The sequence below is a fragment of the Triticum urartu genome, chromosome 1A (genome assembly GCF_056163025.1).
Source record: "Triticum urartu cultivar PI428250 chromosome 1A, HENAU_Tu73, whole genome shotgun sequence".
In the NCBI taxonomy this organism is placed as follows: Eukaryota; Viridiplantae; Streptophyta; class Magnoliopsida; order Poales; family Poaceae; genus Triticum; species Triticum urartu.
The window spans coordinates 349850669-349864241 of record NC_141873.1 but is presented as its reverse complement, the minus strand read 5'-3'; positions in this window follow the sequence as shown (position 1 = coordinate 349864241).

The following is a 13573-nucleotide window of genomic DNA, read 5'->3' as shown; positions in this document are numbered from 1 at the left end:
TGGTTGATGATGACGATGGCGATGGATTCCCCTCTCCGGAGCCCCGAACGGTCTCCAGATCAGCCCTCCCAAGAGGTTTTAGGGCTTGGCGGCGGCTTCGTATCGTAAAACACGACGAATCCTTCTCCCTTATTTTTTTTGCTCCCTGAAAGTGAATATATAGAGTTGGGGTTGAGGTCGGAGGAGCTCCAGGGGGCCCACGAGGTAGGGGGGCGCGCCCAGGGGGGCAGGCGCCCCCCCACCCTTGTGGCTAGGGTGTGGGCCCCCTGGCCTTGATCTTTTGCCAGTATTTTTTATTATTTCCAAAAAGACGCTCCGTGAAGTTTCAGGTCATTTCGAGAACTTTGTTTCTGCACATAAATAACACCATGGCAATTCTGCTGAAAACATCGTCAGTCCGGGTTAGTTCCATTCAAATCATGCAAGTTAGAGTCCAAAACAAGGGCAAAAGTGTTTGGAAAAGTAGATACGATGGAGACGTATCAACTCTCACAAGCTTAAACCTTTGCTTGTCCTCAAGCAATTCAGTTGACAAACTGAAAGTGATAAAGAAAAACTTTTACAAACTCTGTTTGCTCTTGTTGTTGTAAATATGTAAAGCCAGCATTCAAGTTTTCAGCAAAGATTATGAACTAACCATATTCCCAATAACGCTTAGGTCTCATGTTTACTCATATCAATGGCATAATCAACTAGCGAGCAATAATAATAAATCTCGTATGACAACACTTTCTCAAAACAATCATAATATGATATAACAAGATGGTATCTCGCTAGCCCTTTCTGAGACCGCAAAACATAAATGCAGAGCACCTTTAAAGATCAAGGACTGACTAGACATTGTTATTCATGGTAAAAGAGATCCAGTCAAGTCATACTCAATGTAAACTAACAGTAATGAATGCAAATGAGAGCGGTGCTCTCCAACTAGTGCTTTTTAATAAGAGGATGATGACTCAACATAAAAGTAAATAGATAGGCCCTTCGTAGAGGGAAGAAGGGATTTGTAGAGGTGCCAGAGCTCGGTTTTGAATCATAGATGAATAATATTTTGAGCGGTATACTTTCATTGTCAACATAACAACCAAGAGACGGCGATATCTTCCATGCTACACACATTATAGGCGGTTCCCAAACAGAATGGTAAAGTTTATACTCCCCCTACACCAACAAGCATCAATCCATGGCTTGCTCGAAACAACGAGTTTCTCCAACTAACAAGAGTCCCAGGGGTAGTTTTGTTTGCAATTATTTTGATTTGATTTGCATAAAGCATAGGACTGGGCATCCCGGTGACCAGCCATTTTCTCGTGAGTGAGGAGCGGAGTCCACTCCTCTTGAGAATAACCCGCCTAACATGGAAGATACAGATTGCCCTAGTTGATACATGAGCTATTCGAGAATACAAAACAGAATGTTTATTTGAAGGTTTAGAGTTTGGCACATACAAATTTACTTGGAACGGCAGATAGATACCGTATATAGGTAGGTATGGTGGACTCATATGGAACAACTTTGGGGTTTATGGGATTGGATGCACAAGCAGTATTCCCGCTTAGTACAGGTGAAGGCTAGCAAGAGACTAGGAAGCGACTAGCTAGAGAGCGACAACAGTCATGAACATGCATTAAAATTAATCGACACCGAATGCAAGCATGAGTAGGATATAATGCACCATGAACATAAATATCGTAGAGGTTGTGTTGATTTTGTTTCAACTACATGCGTGAACATGTGCCAAGTCAAGCCACTCGAATCGTTCAAAAGAGGATACCACCCTATCATACCACATCACAACCATTTAATAGCATGTTGGCACGCAAGGTAAACCATTATAAGCTCCTAGCTGATTAAGCATGGCATAAGCAACTATAATCTCTAATTGTCATTGCAAACATGTTTATTCATAATAGGCTGAATCAGGAACGATGAACTAATCATATTTACAAAAACAAGAGAGGTCGAGTTCATACTAGCTTCTCCCATCTCAATCAGTCCATCATATATCGTCATAATTGCCTTTCACTTGCACGACCGAATGATGTGAATAATAATAACAGTGCACGTGCATTGGACTAAGCTGGAATCTGCAAGCATTCAATAAACAGGAGAAGACAAGGCAATATGGGCTCCTTTGTCAGATCATCAATAATGCGGAGCCACTTTAACAATTTAATTAAGGTCTTCTCCTATCGACCCCCCAAAGAAAAGAAAATAAATAAAACTATTTACACGGGAAAGCTCCCAACAAGCAAAAGAAGAATAGGAAATCTTTTTGGGTTATCTTTTTAATTACTACTACAAGCATGGGAATTAAAACTAGCTAAAAGCTACAACTAATTTTTTTTGTTTTTTCTTAAGGGTTATCGAACACACAAGAAGAAAGCATAAAAAGGAAATAAACTAGCATGGATATTACAATGAAAAAGTATGAGCACCGACATTTAGCAATGAGTGTGTGAACATAAATGTAATGTCGGTGAGAAATATGTACTCCCCCAAGCTTAGGCTTTTGGCCTAAGTTGGTCTATGGCCACGGCTGGCCTGGCGGATATCCAAAGTTGTAACTGGGGTCGTACTGTGATGTAGCAGTCAATGCATCGTGGGCTGCAGCTTGGAGGCGAGCTTTCTCAGCTCTCCTCTTATACTCTTCCGCCTCCTCTCTGGTTATAGAATATCTCCCTTTTGCCTGAAAGTCAAAGAAAGTAGAAGCAGGGAGAGCGACGTGATAGGTGCGTCATCTGTCAAAGATTAGTCGGTACTGGAGGAACTGATCGTTCCTCTCAACAAACTGATGACGAACCATAGCCTCATAATCCAAATAAGCAGGGGGCAACTCAATATCATCCTCACATATGGTTATACCAAGAAAATTAGCTATGCGGGTTGCATAAATTCCACCAAAGAAATCTCCATTAAATCTATTAAGATGCAACCTACGTGCAACCATGGCTCCCAAATTATAAGATTTATCTCCCAACACAGCACTCCTAAGAATACTGAGGTCGGGTACACACATGTGACATGCTTCATCTTTACCGTTAATGCATCTACCTATGAAGAGAGCAAAAGAATGTATAGCAGGAAAATGTATGCTCCCTATGGTAGCTTGTGCTATATCTCTAGATTCCCCCACAGTTATACTAGCAAGAAAATCTCTAAATTCATATTTGCGAGGTTCACTAGTACTACCCCATTGTGGAAGTTTGCAAGCAGTGGTAAAGTCCTCTAGGTCCATGGTGTAAGAATTTTCATAAAGATCAAACAGGGCAGTTTGAGAATTATGTGAAGATGAAAATTCAAACCTCCTCACAAAGGAACTAGTGAGATAGTGGTACTGACGACATTTTTCTTCCTCGAAGCTCACAAGATCAGCGTTACGCAAATATGCGTTAAATTCTTCCTTAATCCCCGCTCGATCCATGAAGTCCTCTGAAGGCCATTCATAAGGCCGCACTGGAGCGTCCCTTGGTGGCTCATCGTTAGCATCATGCATTGCAAGCCTGGGTCCTTGCTTCCTTGAAGGACCACCTTGGTACATTTTCTTAAACATATTTCTTCCTCTGGAAAATTTCTGAAATTTTAGTAACTTCAAATAAAAGTAAACCAAACTCAACAAAATTGATAGCAACTACTCCTACAAGTGCCTAGAGCCTATATCATGCATCAAAACTACTTGGAACAACTTAAATTTAACATGCAAGCTAAAGAACAGGGTCACCTAGGCAGCAAAAATATGCAATGAATAAAGCACTAGAACAGAAACTAATTGGACCAATGGAGGAGTCACATACCAAGGAACAATTCCCCCAAGTAGTTTTGTGAGAGGTGCTTTGAGCAAGGAGATCGAAAATGGCAGCAAAATGAGCTTGGACTCGGGTTTGAGCTGGATAATGGTGTTTGTGGGAGGAAGAAGGAGTGTATGGGTGCAGGAATAGTGGAGGAGGGCCACCATGGGCCCGCGAGGCAGGGGGCCACCCAGGGGGGTAGGGCGCGCCCTCCACCCTCATGGCCAGGTGGATGCCCCCCCGCTTTGTTCTCAGTGCCAAATATTCTCAAATACTCCAAAAAAATCATATTTAAATTTCAGGGCATTTGGAGAACTTTTATTTTTGGGGTATTTTTATATTGCACGGATAATTCAGATAACACACAGAAAATATTATTTTTATTTTATTTAATATAAATAACAGAAAGTAAAAGGAGGGTACAGAGAGTTGTGTTTTCTAAATTCATTCATCTCATGATCATCAGAAGGAATCCATTAACAAGGTTGGTCAAGTCTTGTTAACAAGCTCATTCCGAATAACATGGAACCGGAGAATTTTCGAATAACTCTAGGTTACCTCGACGACAATATGTACATCCCCAACAATAAGAATATCACATTTCTTCTTGACAGTAGGAAGAGGAAATTCAAAACCTCCAAAAATAATCGACGGAATTTTTCCAATAGAGTTGATATTGTGGACTTGAGGTTGTTTCCTCGGAAAGTGTATCGTATGCTCATTACCATTAACATGAAAAGTGACATTGCCTTTTTTGCAATCAATAACAGCCCCTGCAGTATTCAAAAAGGGTCTTCCAAGAATAATGGACATACTATCGTCCTCGGGAATATCAAGAATAACAAAGTCCGTTAAAATAGTAACGTTTGCAACCACAACAGGCACATCCTCACAAATACCGACAGGTACAGCAGTTGATTTATCAGCCATTTGTAAAGATATTTCAGTAGGTTTCAACTTATTCAAATCAAGTCTACGATACAAAGAGAGAGGCATAACACTAACACCGGCTCCAAGATCACATAAAGCAGTTTTAACATAGTTTCTTTTAATGGAGCATGGTATAGTGGGTACTCCTGGATCTCCAAGTTTCTTTGGTTTTCCACCCTTAAAAGTATAATTAGCAAGCATGGTGGAAATTTCAGCTTCCGGCATCTTTCTTTTATTAGTAACAATTTCTTTCATGTACTTAGCATAAGGATTCATTTTAAGCATAGCAGTCAATCGCATACGCAAAAAGATAGGTCTAATCATTTTAGCAAAGCGCTCAAAATCATCATCATCCTTTTTCTTGGATGGTTTGGGAGGAAAAGGCATGGGTTTCTAAACCCATGGTTCTCTTTCTTTACCGTGTTTCCTATCAACAAAGTCTTTCTTATCATAACGTTGATTCTTTGATTGTGGGTTATCAAGATCAACAACAGGTTCAATTTCTATATCATTATCATTGCTAGGTTGAGCATCAACATGAACATTATCACTAGTTTCAGGTTCATTACGAGATTGTGTTTCAGCATCAGAAATAGATATATCATTTGGATTCTCAGGTGTTTCAGCAATAGGTTCACTAGAAGCATGCAAATTCCTATCATTCTTATTTTTCTTCCTTTTAGAAGGACTAGGTGCATCTATATTATTTCTCTGAGAATCTTGCTCAATTCTCTTAGGGTGGCCTTCAAGATACAAAGGTTCCTGAGTCATTTTACCAGTTCTAGTAGCCACTCTAACAACATAGTCCTTATTCTTACTATTCAATTCATTGAGCAAATCATTTTGAGCTTTAAGTACTTGTTCTACTTGAGTGGTAACCATAGAAGCATGTTTACTAATAAGTTTAAGTTCACCTTTAACATTAGCTATATAATCACCCAAGTGTTCAAGCATATCAGCACTGCCTTTTAATTCTCTACCAAAATAAGCATTGAAGTCTTCTTTCTTAACCATAAATTTATCAAACTCATCTAAGCATGGGCTAGCAAACTTAGAAAATGGGATTTCAGCTTTATCATATCTATAGAGAGAATTTACCTTTACTACCTGTGTCAGGTTATCAAGACCATGTGTTTCTTCAATAGGAGATGGATTAAAATTGTGCATTTCTTCGACAGGCGGTAAACTAAGACCATGTATTTCTTCAATAGGACGTAAATTCTTAACATCTTCAGCTTTAATACCCTTTTGTTTCATGGATTTCTTTGCCTCTTGCATATCTTTAGGACTGAGAAATAGAATACCTCTCTTCTTCAGAGTTGGTTTAGGAATAGGCTTAGGAGTTGGCTCAGGAAGTGTCCAATTATTTTCATTAGTCAACATATTATTCAATAGAATTTCAGCTTCATCCGGTGTTCATTCCCTGAAAACAGAACCAGCACAACTATCCAGGTAATCTCTGGAAGCATCGGTTAGTCCATTGTAAAAGATATCAAGTATTTCATTTTTCTTAAGAGGATGATCGGGCAAAGCATTAAGTAATTGGAGAAGCCTCCCCCAAGCTTGTGGGAGACTCTCTTCTTCAATTTGCACAAAATTATATATATCCCTTAAAGTAGCTTGATTCTTATGAGCAGGGAAATATTTAGCAGAGAAGTAATAAATCATATCCTGGGGACTACGCACACAACCAGGATCAAGAGAGTTGAACCATATCTTAGCATCACCCCTTAATGAGAACGGAAATATTTTAAGGATATAAAAGTAACGAGTTCTCTCATCATTAGTGAACAGGGTGGCTATATCATTTAATTTAGTAAGATGTGCCACAACAGTTTCAGATTCATAGCCATAAAAAGGATCAGATTCAACCAAAGTAATTATATCAGGATCAACAGAGAATTCATAATCCTTATCAGTAACACAGATAGGTGAAGTAGCAAAAGCAGGGTCAGGTTTCATTCTAGCATTAAGGGATTGCTGCTTCCATTTAGCTAATAACCTCTTTAGATCATATCTATCATTGCAAGCAAGAATAGCTCTAGCAGATTCTTCATCCAGAACATAACCCTCAGGAACAATAGGCAATTCATATTTATTAGGGGGAGAGTCCTCATCATCACTTTCATCAATATTATCAGTTTCAATAATTTCATTCTCTCTAGCCCTAGCAAGTTGTTCATCAAGAAATTCACCAAGTGGCATAGTAGTATCAAGCATAGAAGTAGTTTCATCATAAGTATCATGCATAGCAGAAGTGGCATCATCAATAACATGCGACATATTAGAATGAATAGCAGAAGCAGGTTTAGGTGTCGCAAGCTTACTCAAAACAGAAGGTGAATCAAGTGCAAAGCTAGATGGCAGTTCCTTACCTCCCCTCGTAGTTGAGGGATAAATCTTGGTTTTTGGATCTCTCAAGTTCTTCATAATGATAAGCTGATATAAATCCCAAGTGACTCAAAGAATAGAGCTATGCTCCCCGGCAACGGAGCCAGAAAATAGTCTTGATAACCCACAAGTATAGGGGATCACAACAGTTTTCGAGGGTAGAGTATTCAACCCAAATTTATTTATTCGACACAAGGGGAGCCAAAGAATATTCCCAAGTATTAGCAGCTGAGTTGTCAATTCAACCACACCTGGAAACTTAATATCTGCAGCAAAGTATTTAGTAGCAAAGTAATATGATAGTGGTGGTAACGGTAGCAAAAGGTAATGATAACAAAAGTAATGTTTTTGGTATTTTGTAATGATTGTAACAATAGCAACGGAAAAGTAAATAAGCGAAGAACAATATATGGAAAGCTTGTAGGCAATGGATCGGTGATAGAGAATTATGCCGGATGTGGTTCATCATGTAACAGTCATAACCTAGGGTGACACAGAACTAGCTCCAATTCATCAATGTAATGTAGGCATGTATTCTGAATATAGTCATACGTGCTTATGGAAAAGAACTTGCATGACATCTTTTGTCCTACCCTCCTGTGGCAGCGGGGTCCTAGCGGAAACTAAGGGATATTAAGACCTCCTTTTAATAGAGTACCAGACCAAAGCATTAACACATAGTGAATACATGAACTCCTCAAACTACGGTCATCACCGGGAGTGGTCCCGATTATTGTCACTTCGGGGTTGCCGGATCATAACACATAGTAGGTGACTATAGACTTGAAAGATAGGATCAATAACTCACATATATTCATGAAAACATAATAGGTTCAGATCTGAAATCATGGCACTCGGGCCCTAGTGACAAGCATTAAGCATAGCAAAGTCATAGCAACATCAATCTCAGAACATAGTGGTACTAGGGATCAAACCCTAACAAAACTAACTCGATTACATGATAAATCTCATCCAACCCATCACCGTCCACCAAGCCTACGATGGAATTACTCACGCACGGCGGTGAGCATCATGAAATTGGTGATGGAGGATGGTTGATGATGATGATGGCAACGGATTCCCCTCTCCGGAGCCCCGAACAGACTCCAGATCAGCCCTCCCGAGAGGTTTTAGGGCTTGGCGACGGCTTCGTATCGTAAAACGCGATGAATCCTTCTCCCTAATTTTTTTCTCCCCGAAAGTGAATATATAGAGTTGGGGTTGAGGTCGGAGGAGCTCCAGGGGGCCCACGAGGTAGGGGGGCGCCTAGGGGGGCAGGCGTGCCCCCACCCTCGTAGCTAGGGTGTGGGCCCCCTGGCCTTGATCTTTTGTCAGTATTTTTTATTATTTCCAAAAAGACACTCCGTGAAGTTTCAGGTCATTCCAAGAACTTTTGTTTCTGCACATAAATAACACCATGGCAATTCTGCTGAAAACAGCATCAGCCCAGGTTAGTTCCATTCAAATCATGCAAGTTAGAGTCCAAAAAAGGGCAAAAGTGTTTGGAAAAGTAGATACGACGGAGACGTATCACATACCTTGATAAAGTTTTGAAGAAGTTCAAAATGGATCAAGCTAAGAAAGGGTTCTTGCCTGTGTTACAAGGTGTGAAGTTGAGTAAGACTCAATGCCCGACCACTGCAGAAGGTAGAGAGAAAATGAAAAGTGTTCCCTATGCTTCAGCCATAGGCTCTGTCATGTTTGCAATGCTATGTACCAGACCTGATGTGTGCCTTGCTATTAGCCTAGCAGGGAGGTACCAAAGTAATCCAGGAGTGGATCACTTGACAACGGTCAAGAACATCCTGAAGTACCTGAAAAGGACCAAGGATATGTTTCTCGTTTATGGAGGTGACAAACAGCTCATCGTAAATGGTTACGTTGATGCAAGCTTTGACACTGATCCGGACGATTCTAAATCGCAAACCGGATATGTGTTTATATTAAACGGTGGAGCTGTCAGTTGGAGCAGTTCTAAACAGAGCGTCGTGGCGGGATCTACATGTGAAGCGGAGTACATTACTGCTTCGGAAGCAGCGAATGAAGTAGTTCATATCCGATCTAGGTGTCATACCTAGTGCATTGGGTCCAATGAAAATCTTTTGTGACAATACTGGTGCAATTGCTTTGGCAAAGGAATCCAGATTTCACAAGAGAACCAAGCACATCAAGAGACGCTTCAACTCCATTCAGGATCAAGTCCAAGTGGGAGATATAGAGATTTTCAAGATACATACGGATCTGAATGTTGCAGACCCATTGACTAAGCCTCTTCCACGAGCAAAACATGATCAGCACCAAGGCTCCATGGGTGTTAAAATCATTACTGTGTAATCTAGATTATTGACTCTAGTGCAAGTGGGAGACTGAAGGAAATATGCCCTAGAGGCAATAATAAAGTTATTATTTATTTCCTTATTTCATGATAAATGTTTATTATTCATGCTAGAATTGAATTAACCGGAAAGATAATACATGTGTGAATACATAGACAAACATAGTGTCACTAGTATGCCTCTACTTGACTAGCTCATTGATCAAAGATGGTTAAGTTTCCTAACAATAGACATGAGTTGTTATTTGATCAATGGGATCACATCATTAGGAGAATGATGTGATTGACTTGACCCATTCCGTTAGCTTAGCACTTGATCGTTTGTTTACTGCTATTGCTTTCTTCATGACTTATACATGTTCTTATGACTATGAGATTATGCAACTCCCGAATACCGGAGGAACACTTTGTGTGCTACCAAACGTCACAACGTAACTGGGTGATTATAAAGGTGCTCTACAAGTGTCTCCGATGGTACTTGTTGAGTTGGCATAGATCAAGATTAGGATTTGTCACTCCGATTGTCGGAGAGGTATCTCTGGGCCCTCTCGGTAATACACATCACTATAAGCCTTGCAAGCATGATAACTAATTAGTTAGTTACAGGATGATGTATTGCGGAACAAGTAAAGAGACTTGCCGGTAACGATATTGAACTAGGTATTGGATACCGACGATCGAATCTCGGGCAAGTAACATACCGATGACAAAGAGAACAACGTATAGTGCTGTGCGGTTTGACCGATAAAGATCTTCGTAGAATATGTAGGAACCAATATGAGCATCCAGGTTCCGCTATTGGTTATTGACCGGAGACATGTCTCGGTCATGTCTACATATAGTTCTCGAACCTGTAGGGTCCGCACGCTTAAAGTTCGATGACGGTTGTATTATGAGTTTATGTGTTTTGATGAACCGAAGGAAGTTCGGAGTCCTGGATGTGATCACGGACATGATGAGGAGTCTCTAAATGGTCGAGACATAAATATTGATATATTGGAAGCCTACATTTGGGTATCGTAAGTGTTCCGGGTGAAATCGGGATTTTACCGAAGTACCAGGGGTTACCGGAACCCCCCCCCCGGGGGTTTAATGGGCCAAGATGGGCCTTAGTGGAGAAGAGGAGGGGTGGCCAGGGCAGGCCGCGAGCCCCCTCTCCCTCTAGTCCGAATTGGACAAGGAGGGGGGCGGCGCACCCTTTCCTTCCTCTCTCCCTCCTCCCCCCTTCTCCTACTTCAACTAGGAAAGGAGTAGGAATCCTCCCTGGCGCGCCTCCTCCTGGCCGTCCACCTCTCCCCCTTGCTCCTTTATATACGAGGACAGGGGGCACCTCTAGACACACAAGTTGATCGTAAAGATCTTTCCCAACCGTGTGCGGTGCCCCCCTCCACCATAATCCACCTCGATCATACTGTAGCGGTGTTTAGGAGAAGCCCTGCCGCGGTAGCTTCATCAACATCGTCACCACGCTGTCGTGCCGACGAAACTCTTCCTCGAGCTCTACTGGATCGTGAGTTCGCGGGACGTCACTGAGCTGAACGTGTGCTGAATGCGGAGGTGCCGTACGTACGTTCAGTACTGAGGATCGGTCGATCGTGAAGACGTACGACTACATCAACCGCGTTGTCATAATGCTTTCGCTTAATGATGACCCACAAGTATAGGGGATCTATTGTAGTCCTTTCGATAAGTAAGAGTGTCGAACCCAACGAGGAGCAGAAGGAAATGATAAGCGGTTTCCAGCAAGGTATTCTCTGCAAGTACTAAAATAAGTGGTAACAGATAGTTTTGTGAAAGGATAATCTGTAACGAGCAATAAGTAACAAAAGTAAATAAAGTGTAGAAAGGTGGCCCAATCCTTTTTGTAGCAAAGGACAATCCTGGAAAAACTCTTATTGTGGCACCCCGGCTTAGAGCGACCGGTTTACCATACATTGCCAGCCCAGAGACCCTGTCTTCTGGCAACGCACTACATCTTGGTACAGAATAACAACCGCTTTATTGATGCTAGCGGAACAGAGTTACATTACAACAGCTGTCGAGGCCAAGCGGCACACTCGGTGCGGCTGAAGAATATGTACATTATTTAGTGAACATAAATGGGCCTCGATCCGAACAACTACGTGGCTGCGGAATAACGTCGCGGCGGAAGCTCCATATCACAGGGACACCGACGTGGGCACGATCTAAACTCGGACAGCGCTCTCCTCCAGTGATACTTTCCTGAAATCTGGCATGACACGCCAGGTCAGTACATTGAATGTACTTGAAGGCTCACAACAGGCATCATCATAATGACAAACAATATCATGATATTTAACCAATTATTAAAAGTGCAACACTATATGCCAACATGCTGTGCTCATGCTCGAACGTCCCTCGGGACAGCTTACCAACCGTGATCATCTCTGGATCACAAACACACAGCCAAGTGGTCAGATCACAAACACACCACCAAAGTGGTCAGAACACACCACCAAAGTGGTCAGAACACACCACCAAAGTGGTCTTTCTCAAGAACAACTTATGATCCTTACGGCGATCACAACCACGACCATCATTTGGTCCCAAATGCCTCGATGGCCTTTCTGCCATCCATCAACAATGAAAATTTCATCACTTAGTGTGCAATTTTTATTAAACATTGTGTAACATCCCAAATTTTCAATTTGGAATGTTATACACTAGATCATATGCATATCATATTTTCTTGCATTTTGGTTGATCCTAGAAATTTCACGCAACTCAAGGACCCTCGGAGAGAGTTGGAGATTTCGTTATTTTCATATTTGAGAGTTCTCTCGAATTTTGAAAATAGGACCATTTGATTTATTTATTTTATCTTCAATAATTTTTCCGGTGTCAAAATATATGAGAGAGGGAATAATATGACTGTCCCAAATTTAGGAAAAATGAAGATATAATAAATAGATCAATTTTGCTTTCCGGTGTTTATTTGCATTTTATTTGGATAGGGAAAAATGCGCGTTTTCAAAAATTGCATTTTAGGTCCAGAGAAAAGTTCATTTTGTTCGGCTCATTTTTAGGAGTCGGGGAAAATTTACTTTAGATTTTTCGGAGTTCGTTTAGATCCCTTTTTGTTTTTTTCTGCGCAAGGAAACTATTTAAAAAAAAAGAAATTTTTTTTTTGAGCAGCGCCTTGGGCCAAAGGCCCAAGCCAAGCCACCTACCGCCGCGCTCCCAGGCGCCAGGCGCCGAGCCAGGAGCCGGTCGGCCGCCGCCGCCTCTTGCTAGGACCGAATCCTTTTAGGATTCTAGGGCGCCCCCTTGTCCCCTTTCCTTATTCCGTTTATTTTCTAGATCTTTCCTACTCCTATTCTAATTCCTTGTCCTCTACCCCAAGTAAACCCCTCCCCTCCCCAATATAAATATCCAAGCACCCCCCCTCTAAACACATCAAATCAAAGCTCTCCTCCACACCGTGCCTTGCACCGCCGCCGCGCCGCATCACACCGCGCCCTGCGTCACCGCCGCCGCGCCGCCTCACCCGCGCCGCCACCCCACACTCGCGCCGCCGCCTCACCCGCGCCGCCACCCCACACTCGCGCCGCCGCCGCACCTTGCCGCCGCCGCCCCACACCCCGCGCCGCCGCCTCACCCGCGCCGCCACCCCACACTCGCGCCGCCGCCGCACCTTGCCGCCGCCGCCCCACACCCCGCGCCGCCGCCGCACCTTACCGCCGCCGCCCCACACCCGCGCCGCCGCCGCACCTTGCCCACGCCGCCGCCCTACGCCGACGCCGCCGGAGCCCCTCACCGGAGACCTCGCCAAGGTTGCCCCGCGCTACATCAATTCTTTTTCTCGGATCGTTTTCTTCTAATCGTTCCGATTCTTTTCTTCTCTAAACCGTTCCGGTTTTCTAGATCAGTTTTTCGATCGGTTTTTCTTCTCCGAAACCCTAGATCGGATTCGTTTTCTTCTCCGATTTAGTTGCCTTTGGACCGTTCGCCGGACCGTTCGTCCTAACGAATGTGATCACCGGATTCTTCTAGGTTAACGACGTCCGTTCGTTTAACCGTTCTTTCTTTTTTTTGTCGGATTTATTCCGCGATCGCGATCTCAGATCCGATCTTCTTCCTAGTCTATCTTTCCGCTCGTTTATCGGAA